General features: G+C 48.3%; 1 pseudogene; it reads left to right on the top strand.

Annotated features, from left to right (window-relative positions):
* The first annotated feature begins 6,116 nt into the window (after window positions 1-6,116).
* Window positions 6,117-11,586, top strand: LOC104678105 (annotated as a pseudogene).
* The last annotated feature ends 1,976 nt before the right edge of the window (window positions 11,587-13,562 follow it).

Genomic DNA, 13,562 nt, shown 5'->3' on the forward strand with positions numbered 1-13,562 from the left:
CTCTACTGCAGTAAATTTTGGAATTATGTGTCTCTGTTTAATTGGCTTGTTTTTAGTGTGCCGGACCAGTCGAAGAATCCTGTGTCAAAATCGAGAGAACGAACAAGCCTTCATCGCCATGGAACAATTATATAGAAGGAAAGGGAGAAAGGATGTTGCGGGAAGTCAGGGACCTTGAATGCAGGGACTGGCTGAAGCCACAGTAGAAAAACATAAAATGTGAAGATTTCATGGACATTTATTAGTTCTCCAAAGTTAATACTTTTGTAATCTCCTATGTCTTTAATCTCTTAATTCCATCATCTTCTTTGTAAGCTGAGGAGGATGTATGTCACCTCAGGACCCTGTGATGATTGCCTTAACTGCACAAATTGTTTGCAGAGCATGTGTGTTTGAACAATATGAAATCTGGGCATCTTGTAAAAAGAACAGGATAACAGCGGTGTTCAGGAAACAAGGGAGGTAACCTTGAACTGGCCGCCGGTGAGCCGGACGGAACAGAGCCATATTTCTTCTCTTTTCTTATGCAAATAGGAGAAATATCGCTGAATTCTTTTCCTCAGCAAGGAACATCCCGGAGAAAGAGAATGCACTCTGAGGGTAGGCCTATAAACGACCCCCTTGAAAGCATGCCGTCGTCTTTTACGGTTGAAGCAGAAGGGATGAAATAAGCCCCGGTCTCCTGTAGCGCTCCCAGGCTTATTAGGATAAGGAAATTCCCACCTAATAAATTTTGGTCAGACAGGTTGTCTGCTCTCAAACCCTATTTCCTGATGAGATGTTATCAATGACGTGCCCAAAATTTCATTAGCAATTTTAATTTTAACGCCATCCTGTGATCTCATCCTGCCTCCACTTGCTTTGTGATCTTTTATTAATTGTGAAGTATGTAATCTCGGTGTCATGACAATCGTGGTTTTGTTGAAAAGAAAAGAGGGAAATGTGGGGAAAAGAGAGATCAGCCTGTTACTGTGTCTATATAGAAAGAAGTAGATATGAGAAACTCCATTTGGTTCTTTATTTGAGATGCTGTTAATCTGTGACCCTACCCCCAACCTTGTCCTTGCAAGAGACGTGTGCTGTGGTGACTCAAGGTTTAAAGGATTTTGGGCTGTGCAGGATGTGTCTTTGTTAAACAAGTGCCTGAAGGCAGCTTGCTGGTTAAAAATCCTGCCCATCCCTGGGCAATAGAACATCTCGGTGTAAAACCCGATTGTATGCTTTGTTTACTGAGCCAGGAGAAAACCGTCTTTAGGAATAAGGTGGGACTTGCTGGAGCAATGCTGCTAAAAGGTTTATGGAGATGTTTGCATATGCATCTCAAGGCACAGCATTTTCCTTTAAACTTATTCATGTCACAGGGATTTTTGTTCATATGTCTTCCTTCTGATTTCCTCCCTACAATGATCCTATTGTCCTGCCACTCCCTTATCTTCAAGATGGTAAAGATAATTATCAATAAATACTAAGGGAACTCAGAGACCGGTGCCAGGTTCCTGCGTGAGTCCTCTGTAAGCTGAACGCCGGTCTCCTGGGCCCACTTTTTCTTTCTCTATACTTTGTCTCTGTGTCTCATTTCTTTTCTCAAGTCTCTCTCGTTCCACCTAAGGAGAAGTGCCCACAGGTGTGTGTTTTGTTTTTCTAAGACCACCAGAGCGGGTACAAAAGAACCAGCGACTAGGCAAGGGTAGGAGCAAAACTGCAAGTTTATTTTGGTCACCTAGCTTCAAGGGAAGAAGGTGGGTAGGGAGAGGTCTGTTGGCCCCCCGACAAAAGGGGCCCCCAGAGTCACCCGTACAGCTCTCGGACGGAGTTCCCACAGTCCTGACATCCCGACAGGAGTGGAGGACTGAGGAAGGCCGCGCGTGGCGTGCCTCCGGAGCGGCTTTTCTAGGAGTGGGAGGGCAATAGGCGGGGCACGGGCGTGTCAGGGGGCGTTCCACAGGTGCGACCAGGTAAATCTTGGTCTCTTCAGATTGACATCACCTGGCGCATGCCTAGTTGGTCTGCACCTTCCCGGGTCGCCGGCTGGATTTTCGCGTGCACGGGAAAAGTTGGGGGATGAAGAACCCGGAAGTGCGCCATCTTGCCTCCGTTCATCCAAACGGTGTGGAGGGGCAGGCCACCCCTTCACAAGTGTGCATCAACAGATGAATGAATAAATGAAGTATCATGTATACATACAGAAGGAATATTATTCAGCCTTCACAAAGAAAGGAAATTCTGACATATGCTACAACATGAGTGAGCCTTCAGGACATTATTGAAGGTGAAATAAGCCAGTCACAAAAGGACAAAAACTGTAATCTCACTTATTTGAGAGAGTCAAAAAACATCTAAAGAGAAAGTAGAAAGCTGATTGTCAGTGGCTGAGAGAATAGGAGAACATTATTTTAGGTGTATAGAGTTCCAGTTTCATAAGATGAAAAGAGTTACGGAGCTAGATAGTGGGGATAGTTGCATAACACTATGAATACATTTAATGTCAGTGAATTGTTAACACGGTTAAGATGGTAATTTTATGTGTATTTTACCACAATAAAAAAGAATAAAACCAAAACAGAACAAAAAACAGTAGGTGGTGGTAGTTTTCTGATTCCCAATTTAGAAGGTCAAATTAAAAGTGCATAGCTGGCCGGGCGCGGTGGCTCAAGCCTGTAATCCCAGCACTTTGGGAGGCCGAGACGAGGGATCACGAGGTCAGGAGATCGAGACCATCCTGGCTAACACAGTGAAACCTCGTCTCTACTAAAAATACAAAAAACTAGCCAGGCGAGGTGGCGGGCGCCTGTAGTCCCAGCTACTCGGGAGGCTGAGGCAGGAGAATGGCGTGAACCCGGGAGGCAGAGCTTGCAGTGAGCTGAGATCCGGCCACTGTACTCCAGCCCGGGCGACAGAGCCAGACTCCGTCTCAAAAAAAAAAAAATAAATAAATAAAAATAAAATAAAATAAAAGTGCATAGCTATATTAACGGTAAGGTATTACATTTGAGATTTGAAAGGTGATTATCAAAGAAAAACACTTAATCCTTAAAAAAGAGGGAAGACGTGGTAAACAAAGAGTTGCAAATGAAAATGATTTTCTAAACATTGTGGTCAAAATTATAAAAGATAAAAATACACATTTTAAAGTCAGAGAGAGAAGTAGGATAACCTAGGTACCTCACACTGAGTCACCAAAAAGGATAACCTAATGGTGGCTAGAACCTAGCAGAAGTCCTGGACCGTGAGATTGTTTGGTGCCTCATGACAGTGCTCATACAGCGTTCAGTGTGTCTCCCCCTTCTATTAATAGAATAGAATCAGAAAATGAGATGCGCTGGGAGAACACAGCAGCCTGTATTGGTGGCTTCTGCATTGGTCTGTAATCATCTGTTGTTAATTACAACTTCCATGCCTTCTATGCCTCCATTACCCTTGTATTAGCAGAAAAAGATGAAGCTGAAAGAGACCCCAAGACAGCAGCTTTTAGGAAACAGTTGATTCTCCTTTTATGTAACGGTTCTACAGGGAAGAGTCCAGGTTGTCAGGAAGCTGTCCTGCTCCGTGAAGTTATTCAGGGACTCCAGTTCCTTCCATCTCGTGCCTCTGTCATTCCTTAGGGTGCTTCCTTATCTCCTTGGTTGGAGCTGTATTGCCCAAGCCAAGGAAGTGACTTTCCATTATGCAAGTGAGGCAGAAGTTGCCCACATCACAACCATTCACATTCGATTGCTGAGATTCAGTTGTGTGGCTACATCTAGATGCAAGGATAGATGCATATTATAATGGAACAATAGATTTTGGTAGCCAATTACATCTCTCCCACATCCAGAAAAGTAGAAATAAAGGTTAATTAGGCCGGGCGCGGTGGCTCAAGCCTGTAATCCCAGCACTTTGGGAGGCCGAGACGGGCGGATCACGAGGTCAGGAGATCGAGACCATCCTGGCAAACACGGTGAAACCCCGTCTCAACTAAAAAATACAAAGAACTAGCCGGGCGAGGTGGCGGGCGCCTATGGTCCCAGCTGCTCGGGAGGCTGAGGCAGGAGAATGGCATAAACCCGGGAGGTGGAGCTTGCAGTGAGCTGAGATCTGGCCACTACACTCCAGCCTGGGCGACAGAGCGGGACTCCATCTCAAAAAAAAAAAAAAAAAAAAAAAAGGTTAATTAAACCCAAGTGTAGGAGAAATCTTGGGTTTGAGCCAGTGGTTCAAAGCAGGTACGATAGAGGCTAAGGTATTAAAGATAAGATCTTTATCTTCTGCTAGACCTGATGTGGGTGGCATATCACTTAGAGTTCCTTGTTGCTAAAACAGCAAAAGAATTTATTAGTGATATCAGGTAGCTCATTGAATCCCTGGGAGGGCCAGGGAGTTGGCCTTGGAAGCTGGGTAGCCAGGAAGTACGCCTAAGCATGTGTGGGATTATTCTAGGGAAGGCATCACAGCCATTGCTGGGCACCAACACCAGAACCCCTACCCATGACATGTGGCACTGGATACCAGTCTCACCACTGCTGTCTCCAAAATCCTGACCCCTCCATCACTGCCCTTCTCATAAGAAAACAAAGAAGCAGGGTTTGCTTCTTTAAAACTGAAGTCTTGTACCACTGTGTGCAATTCACAGAGTCTGGGGCAGAGGCCTTTGCCTCAGCCACAAGGGAGGCTGGAAGAGCAAGTGGATTAGTTAGCATTAAGTTCTGCTATATATAGCTAAATTATAGCGGTGGCTTAAATAGGACAGACATCTATTTCTCATGGAAAAAGGTGTCTTGAGGTAGAGAGTTAAGTGCTGGTAATGTCAGCTTCACAATGGCCGTAGTGACTTAGTTGCTTAACTTTATCTTCAGCATGTAGTTTCCCTTCTCCATGTCACCTCTTTGTCCAAAGTGGTTGCTAGAGTCCAACCATCACATCTGCATTCCAAACAACAGGAGGGAAAAAGAGGAATGGGAGTTGCTCCCTCCCCTTTAAAGAAACGTCCTAGAAATAACACACCCTTTCTGCTTATGATCATTGGCTAGAACGCAGTCACATTGGAAATGACGTCTTTTGCCTGGGAAGTAATGTGCCCAGGAGAAATGAAGTTTCTGTGACAAAAGAAGATAGGGAGAATGGACATTGGAAAAGCGGTCTTCTCAGGAAGACTTCTAATGTGAGAAGGTGGGACTTCTAATGTGAGAAATTCCCCACCTATGGGAAGAGTGTTAAAAAGACACAGATGAGAGATACCTAACAACAACGTATTAGTTTTCCATATGTACATGTCCATTGATTACCATAACAGTCACTACTATAAAATGCTCCTGCTTAGCATATGCAACCATGCCTTGTACAAATGAAAACACATTCACCCACTTTCTCCCAAAACAGACACTAAGCAAAGTGTCATCTACTGCATCCACTTCCAAGTTTGGAATCTGCGGGTAATGTTCATATTGATAGTTTGAAAACGAGAGACTGAAGTGTAAAGTTAATAACCCCAAATTTGGGCAGGGTGTGGTGGTACAGGCCTGCAGTCCCAACTACTTTAGAGGTTGAGGTGGGAGGATCTGTAAACAGAAGTCTGCAGTGAGCTATGATTGCACCTGTATATACCCGGTGCACTCCAGCCCGGACCACATAGCGAGAACTCATCTCTGGAGAAAAAAAAATAATAATGAAGGAAGAAAGAATAAAAACAAAGCCAGTTCACCCTCTATACCATAACAAATGAAATGGGAAGTGGAAAAAAGGGAAAAATTAGGTGAGCCTGTATGATACAGTAGAAAACAGGCTGCACTCAGATTTGCAAATAAGGTGTTTTGCATTTATTTACAATGCTTATAGAATGCACCTCTTTGGTGAAGGGACTCTGAAGACATATTGCATAATAAGACTTATATACTAAGCATTGATATGAACAACCCAAAGCCCTGACCTCTCTCCGGGAACCCTCGGGGCTGGGATGCAGGAGGGGATCTTACTGATTCCAGCCCCAGGAGCGCGCTCCGGGGCCACAGACTGCCGCGTTTCGGGGGCTTGGCGGGCCGAGGGGCGGGGTCGCACCAAGGCCCCTCCTTTCCCCTCTCTGGAGCTCTTATAGTCTGTACCGCGGTTGTGGCCTGTCTGCAGAATCCGCACCAACAGGCACCATGCCCATGACCCTGGGGTACTGGGACATCTGAGGGGTGAGCGAGGGTCCCCTGGACGGTGGGACGAGGGCGCGGGGTGGGAAGTGTGGAGCAGCTGTGGGACGCGCTCTAGGGATCCTTCCTCTTCAAGGAGGACCCCCTCAGAAGGGCCTGTGCATGACGCTGTGTGTGTGTTTGGGGGTGGGGGTGGGTAGAGAAGGCGACGTGTGCGTGCAGTGTAAACTGGGGGTTTCCCTGTTGCAGACAAAGTCACCAAGTCAGGGACCCTCCATCTCTGACCCGAGCTGCGGGCTATCTCTCCCAGCTGGCCCACGCCATCCGCCTGCTCCTGGAATACACAGACTCAAGCTAAGAGGAAAGGAAGTACTCTAGGGGGGATGGTAATGGCACCTTCGTATCTGGGCCCTGCCCACTCCCGCTGAGTTGGCACCAAGCAACCCATGGTGGCCACCTGTGGCTGCCTCTGCAGGCCTCCCCTGCTGGAGCTGCAGGCTGTCCCTTCCCTGAGCCCTGGTGAGGGAGCACTCTGTCCTTGCAAGGCAGAATCCTGGGGCGGGATGCTGGGCCCCCTGTCTGGGCAATTGGGTTGGGTGTCCCTCGGGGCTTGCCTAAACCCTGGAAGCCTTAGTCGAGAGGGGTCCAGAGTCCTCACCGGGATTCTTTCTCTCTTATCCCTGGGATGTGGGACTGACTGGTCAGATTCTAGATCCACCTGTCTCAGGGGTCTTGCCACTGGCTCCTTGGGAGGGTCCCGGGGAAGGAGGGCTGGGCTTTGGGGAGGTTTGTTTTCACTTCATCTTCCCCACCACAGCTCCTGACTATGACAGAAGCCAGTGGCTGAATGAAAAATTCAAGCTGGGCCTGGACTTTCCCAATGTAGGTGCAGGGGAAGGGGCGGTTTTGGGGGAAAGTGCAACGTGTCTCTGACCGCATGTCCTCTCCCCAGCTTAGAGGGGTTAGGATCAGGAGTCTTCTGCCCAATTCCTGTCACTCCTGGCTGTCTACACAGCCCTTCCATGATGTTCTGTGTCCAAGCTCATTCGTTCATGTGACAGTATTCTTATTTCAGGCCTGCCATGAGCAGACACAGTGAGTGCCAGGTCTCCTCTCTGCCCTTGCTTATGGGAAGGGGATGCTGGGGAGCCTGGTGGCCCAACTGAGCTTCCCCGGTTTCCCATTCATCCAGCTGCCCTACTTGATTGATGGGACTCACAAGATCACCCAGAGCAACGCCATCCTGCGCTACATTGCCCGCAAGCACAACCTGTGTGAGTGTGGTTTGTTGCAGTGTGTGGGGGAAAGGTGGCCTCCTCTCTGGCTGGATTAGGGTGCGATGCTCAGAGTGAGTCTGTGTTTTGTGGGTGGCAGGTGGGGAGACAGAAGAGGAGAAGATTCGTATGGACATTATGGAGAACCAGACCATGGACAACCATATGCAGCTGGCCATGATCTGCCACAACCCAGAATTTGTGAGTCTCCCCAGTGATCTGCACCTGGCAGAGTTTGGATTTGGGACCAGGACTCTTGCATTCCTGCACACACTGGTCTTTTCTTAATTCCTTGGTACCACTCATCCTCCAAGTGCTTTCCCATACTATCAACAGTTATCCTTACAACTCCAATGTCATGTCAACAAAAGCAGAGGCAATTCCCACCAATCTTAGGACACGATCCAGGCATCCCAGGGTAGAAATTCAATTCCTAGATGGTAAAGTTTGTGTTCAGAATTTCCTTCATTGCCTCTGGCCTCTGATTTCTGTCCTGGGTCATTTCTCTCAGCCAGTTCACATCACCTGCCTGCTCCTAGAATATACAGACTCAAGTACAAGACAGATGAATGTAATGGCACCGTTGAATTGCATCTTCTCCTCCACAGCTTTCCAAGTGCTGTCATTGACATCCATAGGGATCCACACATTTTCATAACAGGCAGCTCAGAGGCAGCCAGCGGGCCTTTAATCCTCTCCCTCCTTCCTTTCAACCTGAACTTCTCATCTCCCTGGAAACTGGTCAATGTCCATGTTTTCTCTTGCCACCCCATTAGGAGGAACTTTCTACTTCTTTCCCTGAGCTCCTTTACTTGTTTGCATCCTTGATTCTGCCTGGGATTCTGTCTGGGTCCAAAGGCTGCCAGGCGCTCGGGTGCCACTGGGGCTGACCCAGAGGTTATTGGGAGGTCAGTGATAACAGATTCAGGGACGGCATCTCACTCCTCTCTGCCTTCTGATCACTTTAGATAGGGTCTGGCACTCAGTCAGAGTCTAATAACTGCTGATGTATCCAATTGAAGCCTGGGCACTGCCCCAGTTTTAGTTTTGGGGAAGATGGCTGCTTGCCCGTGGCCAGTCTGGGCCATCCACAGCCCTGGGGAAGCCATGTCTATGCAGGGAGCTTTTGTCTGAGGGTAGTGACAGCTGTTTTCTGCCTCAGGAGAAACTGAAGCCAAAATACTTGGAGGAATTCCCTGAAAAGCTAAAGCTCTACTCACAGTTTCTGGGGAAGCAGCCATGGTTTGTAGGAGACAAGGTAAAGGAAGAGTGATATAGGGAATGAGATCTGTTTTGCTTCATGTGTTATGGAGGTTCCAGTCCACATATTCTTGGCCTTGTGCAGATCACTTTTGTAGATTTTCTCGTCTATGATGTCCTTGACCTGCACCATACATTTGAGCCCAAGTGCTTGGACGCCTTCCCAAATCTGAAGGACTTCATCTCCTGATTTGAGGTGATGCCCCCATCCTCCTTTCTCTTTGATGCCCCTTGTTCCTTTCCCTCCTTTGAGATGCTTTCCCAGTCCTGGAGCTACACATAGAATAACTTGCATTTATTGAGCATTGGCTTCATACCACGAACTGTGCCCAGCACATTATACCTATTGTGTGGAATTTGAATTTTATAACATTCCAACAGGGTGACAGAATTATCTCGCCCATTTTGGAGATAAGGAAACTGAGAATGAGATGGTCAAGCATTTGCTCAGGTCCCAGAGCCAGTGGAGGCTGTGCTGGGCACCCTGTGAGCCTCTGGATCTACGGGTGGCAGTCAGGGTTCTCCCGTATGTGACCAGAGAAAAAGTCTTAGGCTTCCCCTAGCCTGGGTTTCACAGCCCAGGACACTTTGGAAGAGGCAGAGCACTTCATGACCACGGATGGAGCTGGCAATAGTAGGACTGACACAACGGTGGCATTGATGTCTAGTGCTAAACCCACGGGCAATATTCATAGCTACCTCCAGAAGCTTTGCATGATCGGACCCCTGTGTGGGGATTCCTGAGAGCCAGGGCTGTGGCTGGAGCTGGATTAAGGTATATATGTGGGTGCTCCTGTTGAAGGAGTTTATGTTGAAATGCCTGGTGCTGGGGCATTTTCTTACTCCACCTCTCTTCCTTTTTTTTTTTTGAGACAGAATCTTGCTCTGTCGCCCAGGCTGGAGTACAGTGGAGTAATCTTGACTCACTGTAACCTCCGCCTCCTGGGTTCAAGTGATTCTCCTGCCTCAGCCGCCAGAGTAGCTGGGATTACAGGTGTGTGCCAGCACGTCCAACTAATTGTTGTATTTTTAGTAGAGACGGGGTTTCACCATGTTGGCCAGGCTGGTCTCAAACTCCTGACCTCTGGTGATCTGCCCGCCTCAGCCTCCGTAAGTGCTGGGATTACAGGCATGAGCTACTCTTCTTCTCTTTTTTCCCTCCAATGTTCCACGTGTTCCCCCGTGAGATGAGTGGCATGCTGGTTTTACTCCTGTTTACTGACCTTCTCCTCTGCACGAGGCAGGGTGTGAGGCACAGTGGGAGATGCATAGATGACAGCCCCATCCTGGAAAAGAGTGCAGTGAGAGGCCTGCAGGCAGAGCAACCTGAGAGGTGTGTGTGGCACCAACTGGGTACTGGGCCCGGGGCCTGCCCTCACTCACGGAGAAGCATCCCTCACCCGTGTTGATATTGTTTGAGAGCAGCAAATCCTACTTTAGTACAGATTTGGGAATTTGAGGCACTAGTCCAAAGGGCTTCTGAGCCTAGAATCTGTTTCCCTTTCCCACTCCCCATCAAGAGATCTGCTTGCTTAGCTAGTTCCCATCAGCTCTGGTTCTGGTCCAGGCTTAAGTGGCCTTGGAGTTAGTTATGTAAGATGTGGTGGGAAGGGAGGCGTGGAGGAGAGCTGAGGTCTCTGGCCTGTGACATGCCAAGGTCAATCAGTTTGAGAACAGGCAGTCCTGGAATTTTTTTTTTTTTTTTTTTTGAGATTGTGTCTTGCTGTTGCCCAGGCTGGAGTGCAGTGGTGTGATCTAGGCTTACTGCAACCTCTGCCTCCCGGGTTCAAGCAATTCTCTGCCTCAGCCTCCTGAGTAACTGAGATTACAATTATGTGCCACCACACCCGGCTAATTTTTCTACTTTTAGTAGAGATGGGCTTTCACCATGTTGACCAGGCTGATCTCGAACTCCTGACCTCAGGTGATCCACCCACCTCGGCTTGCCAATGTGCTGGGATTACAGGTGTGAGCCACCACGCCTGGCTGGATCTTTTTGAATACCTTATCTGGGCATTCAATCCCGGTAAGATTTTGCACAGCACATCTGAGTGTCTTGTAGCCTGATCTGCAGCAGCAGGGCTGGAGATGCCATGGGTTAGGGCACAGTGAGAATCTGCTCAGGTATTAGATGGAGAACTTTGTACTTTCTGCTTTAAGGGGAATGATTAGAGCCTAGCCTCACCTTTCATTTTCTTATGCACTGCCACCCCCCATTCCACTTTCATCCAGGTTTTACTGAGACATTGGGTGAGTGTGTTCTGAGCCCCTTTGTTCTGCTGGAGGTCCCTTCTGTGTGTCTACACCCAGACAAGCCAAGAGCCTCCCTGTGGAAAAGGAGACTGTGTGTGCAGTCAAGGAGTGACAGGGCCCGGTGTGAGGAGTGGTGAGGCAGAAGAAGAAGAGTATTTGGCAGAAAGAGGCCAAAGCTGGAGAGAGACAGAACCAGGCTACATTGTAGCCCTGTTCCCTTTACTAGGTATTTAAATTTGAGGTAGTTGCTGAACTTCTGTTTCCCACATGAGAAATGGTGATAATAGATTCAGCCTTGCAGAGCAGTCAAGTGGATTTTCTAAGCTTGTGTTATAATTTCTCTTGGGTACAGAGCAGCCAGCACAGTGTAGAATCTTCATAAGTGTTAGCTGTTACTGCGGTACAGCATTACTTAAAGGAAGCTGGAAGAGTTAACTCCACAAATCTGGGGACCCTAAGAGGCTGTGTGATGTCCCAGCACTTGAGCCCTCGTGGAAAGGCTGTGGCCAAGGTCCTGACCTGCTGTGTCTGCAGTGGGGTTGTCCTAGTCCTCATGGGCAGCCGACTTTGAGTTCTGGCCTTATTTGCCCCCCTCTCAGGGCTTGGAGAAGATCTCTGCCTACATGAAGTCCAGCCGCTTCCTCCCAAGACTTGTGTTCACAAAGATGGCTGTCTGGGGCAACAAGTAATGCCTTGAAGGCCAGGAGGTGGGAGTGAGGTGTCCATACTCAGCCCGATGCCCAGGCTGTGGAGTGCAGCTGGACTCTGCATCCCAGCACCTGCCTCCCCATTCCTTTCTCCTGTTTATTCCCATCTTTACCCCTAAGACTTTATTGTCCCCTCTTCACTTCCCCTAAACCCTGTCCCATGCAGGCCCTTTAAAGCCTCAGCTACCCACTTTTCTTCATGAACACCTCCCTCCCAACATTACCGTTCGCTGCACTAAAGCCAGCCTGACCTTCCTTCCTGTTAGTGGTTGTGTCTGCTTTGAGGGGCCTGCCTAGCCCCTGGCCTGTGGAGCTGAGCCCTGAGCTGTCCCCGTGCTGCATGAAAGAGCAGCATTGACTGGTTTATAGGCCCTGCTCCTGCAGCATGGCCCCTGCCTTAGGCCTACCTGATCGAAGTAAAGCCTCAATCACATTTGCTGTGTCTTGTCTTATTTGCTTCTGGCCATCTACCCACACTGTCTGTCTGTCTATCACTGCCTCTTTCAAGGGACTGGCTGGTGATCCTGGCAGTGGCCAGGTTCTAAAGGAGTCTGCTGGGCATAGTAAGGCACTTGACAACTCTTGCTCCCATTTCTAACAGACTCAGAGCAGGAAGCCCTGTGAGGCACTGTGGAAAGGATGTCTCTTTCTGGGCCTGGATCTCCCATTCATTCATCCAGCCTTACTGAGTGCTTTTCATAATTACACAGAGGTTGTGTCTCATTCAATAGGACCCCAAGGGGGTGGAATCTCCATCAGAGAGGACCAGGGTCCCTTTTACCTTCTCCACTATATGACTGCATCACTTCTGTTAGGTCTCCAGGACCCAGTCTCTATTTTTTTCTCAGATGGCTTCCAGGTACCCTCTCCAGGCTTGCTGCACAGCTGTCATCAGGACGTTCTCTGTGGGTTTACTTCCTCTCTCTCCTGGGTACCTGTGAGAGAAATGTCTTTAGTCCGTGCACAACTGAAAGTGTCTTTACATGCTTACTGAATACTCTGGCTGATGTTTTAGTCTGTTCTCACGCTGTTAATAAAGACATACCTGAGACTGGGTAATTGATAAAGGAAAGAGGTTTAAAGGACTCACAGTTCCACAGGGCCTGGGAGGCCTCATAACTAACCATGGCAGAAGGCAAATGAGGAGCAAAGTCACATCTTCCATGGCAGCAGGCAAGAGGGCCTGTGCAGGGGAGCTCCCACTTATAAAACCATCAGATCTCGTGAGATTATTCACTACCATGAGGACAGTATGGGGGAAACTGCCCCCATGATTCAGTTATCTCCACCTGGCCCCCACTCTTGACACCTGGGGATTATTACAATTCAAGGTAAGATGAGGGTGGGGACACAACCAAACCATATCAGCTGGGGATAGAATTCTATGATGAAAACCTTCAGACCTCTAATAGACTTACTCACTCTTTTCTAGAATTGAGCATTTCTGGTGAGTAGGTGGATGCGTCTGACTGCATCCTTTGATTTTTTAAAGTTATTATTATTTTTATTATTTTGAGAGGGAATCTTATTGTTGCCCGGGCTGGAGTGCAGTGGTGTGATCTTGGCTCACTGCAACCTCCCCTTCCCGGGTTCAAATGATGCTCCTGCCTCAGCCTCCTGAGTAGCTGGAACTACAGGCATGTACCACTGTGCCCAGATAATTTTTGTATTTTTGGTTTAGAGATGGGTTTTCACCATGTTGGCCAGGCTGGTCTCAAACTCCTGACCTCATGATCCACCCACCTCAGCCTCCCAAAGTGCTGGAGTTACATGCCTGAGCCACTGCGCCTGGCCATATCTTTTGCTTTTTTACCTAAGCTTCTATTGTTTGTCATTCTGAGGTCTGTAATTCCAAAGACTGCGTGGGGATCTACAGGTTGTTCTCTTCCTGACTCACATCCTTGCCGGAATATTCTAAGCATAGGCTTCCTCCACCCTGACAGCAATCCCATAGCTTT

Source organism: Rhinopithecus roxellana, chromosome 8 (genome assembly GCF_007565055.1).
Source record: "Rhinopithecus roxellana isolate Shanxi Qingling chromosome 8, ASM756505v1, whole genome shotgun sequence".
Taxonomy (NCBI): Eukaryota; Metazoa; Chordata; class Mammalia; order Primates; family Cercopithecidae; genus Rhinopithecus; species Rhinopithecus roxellana.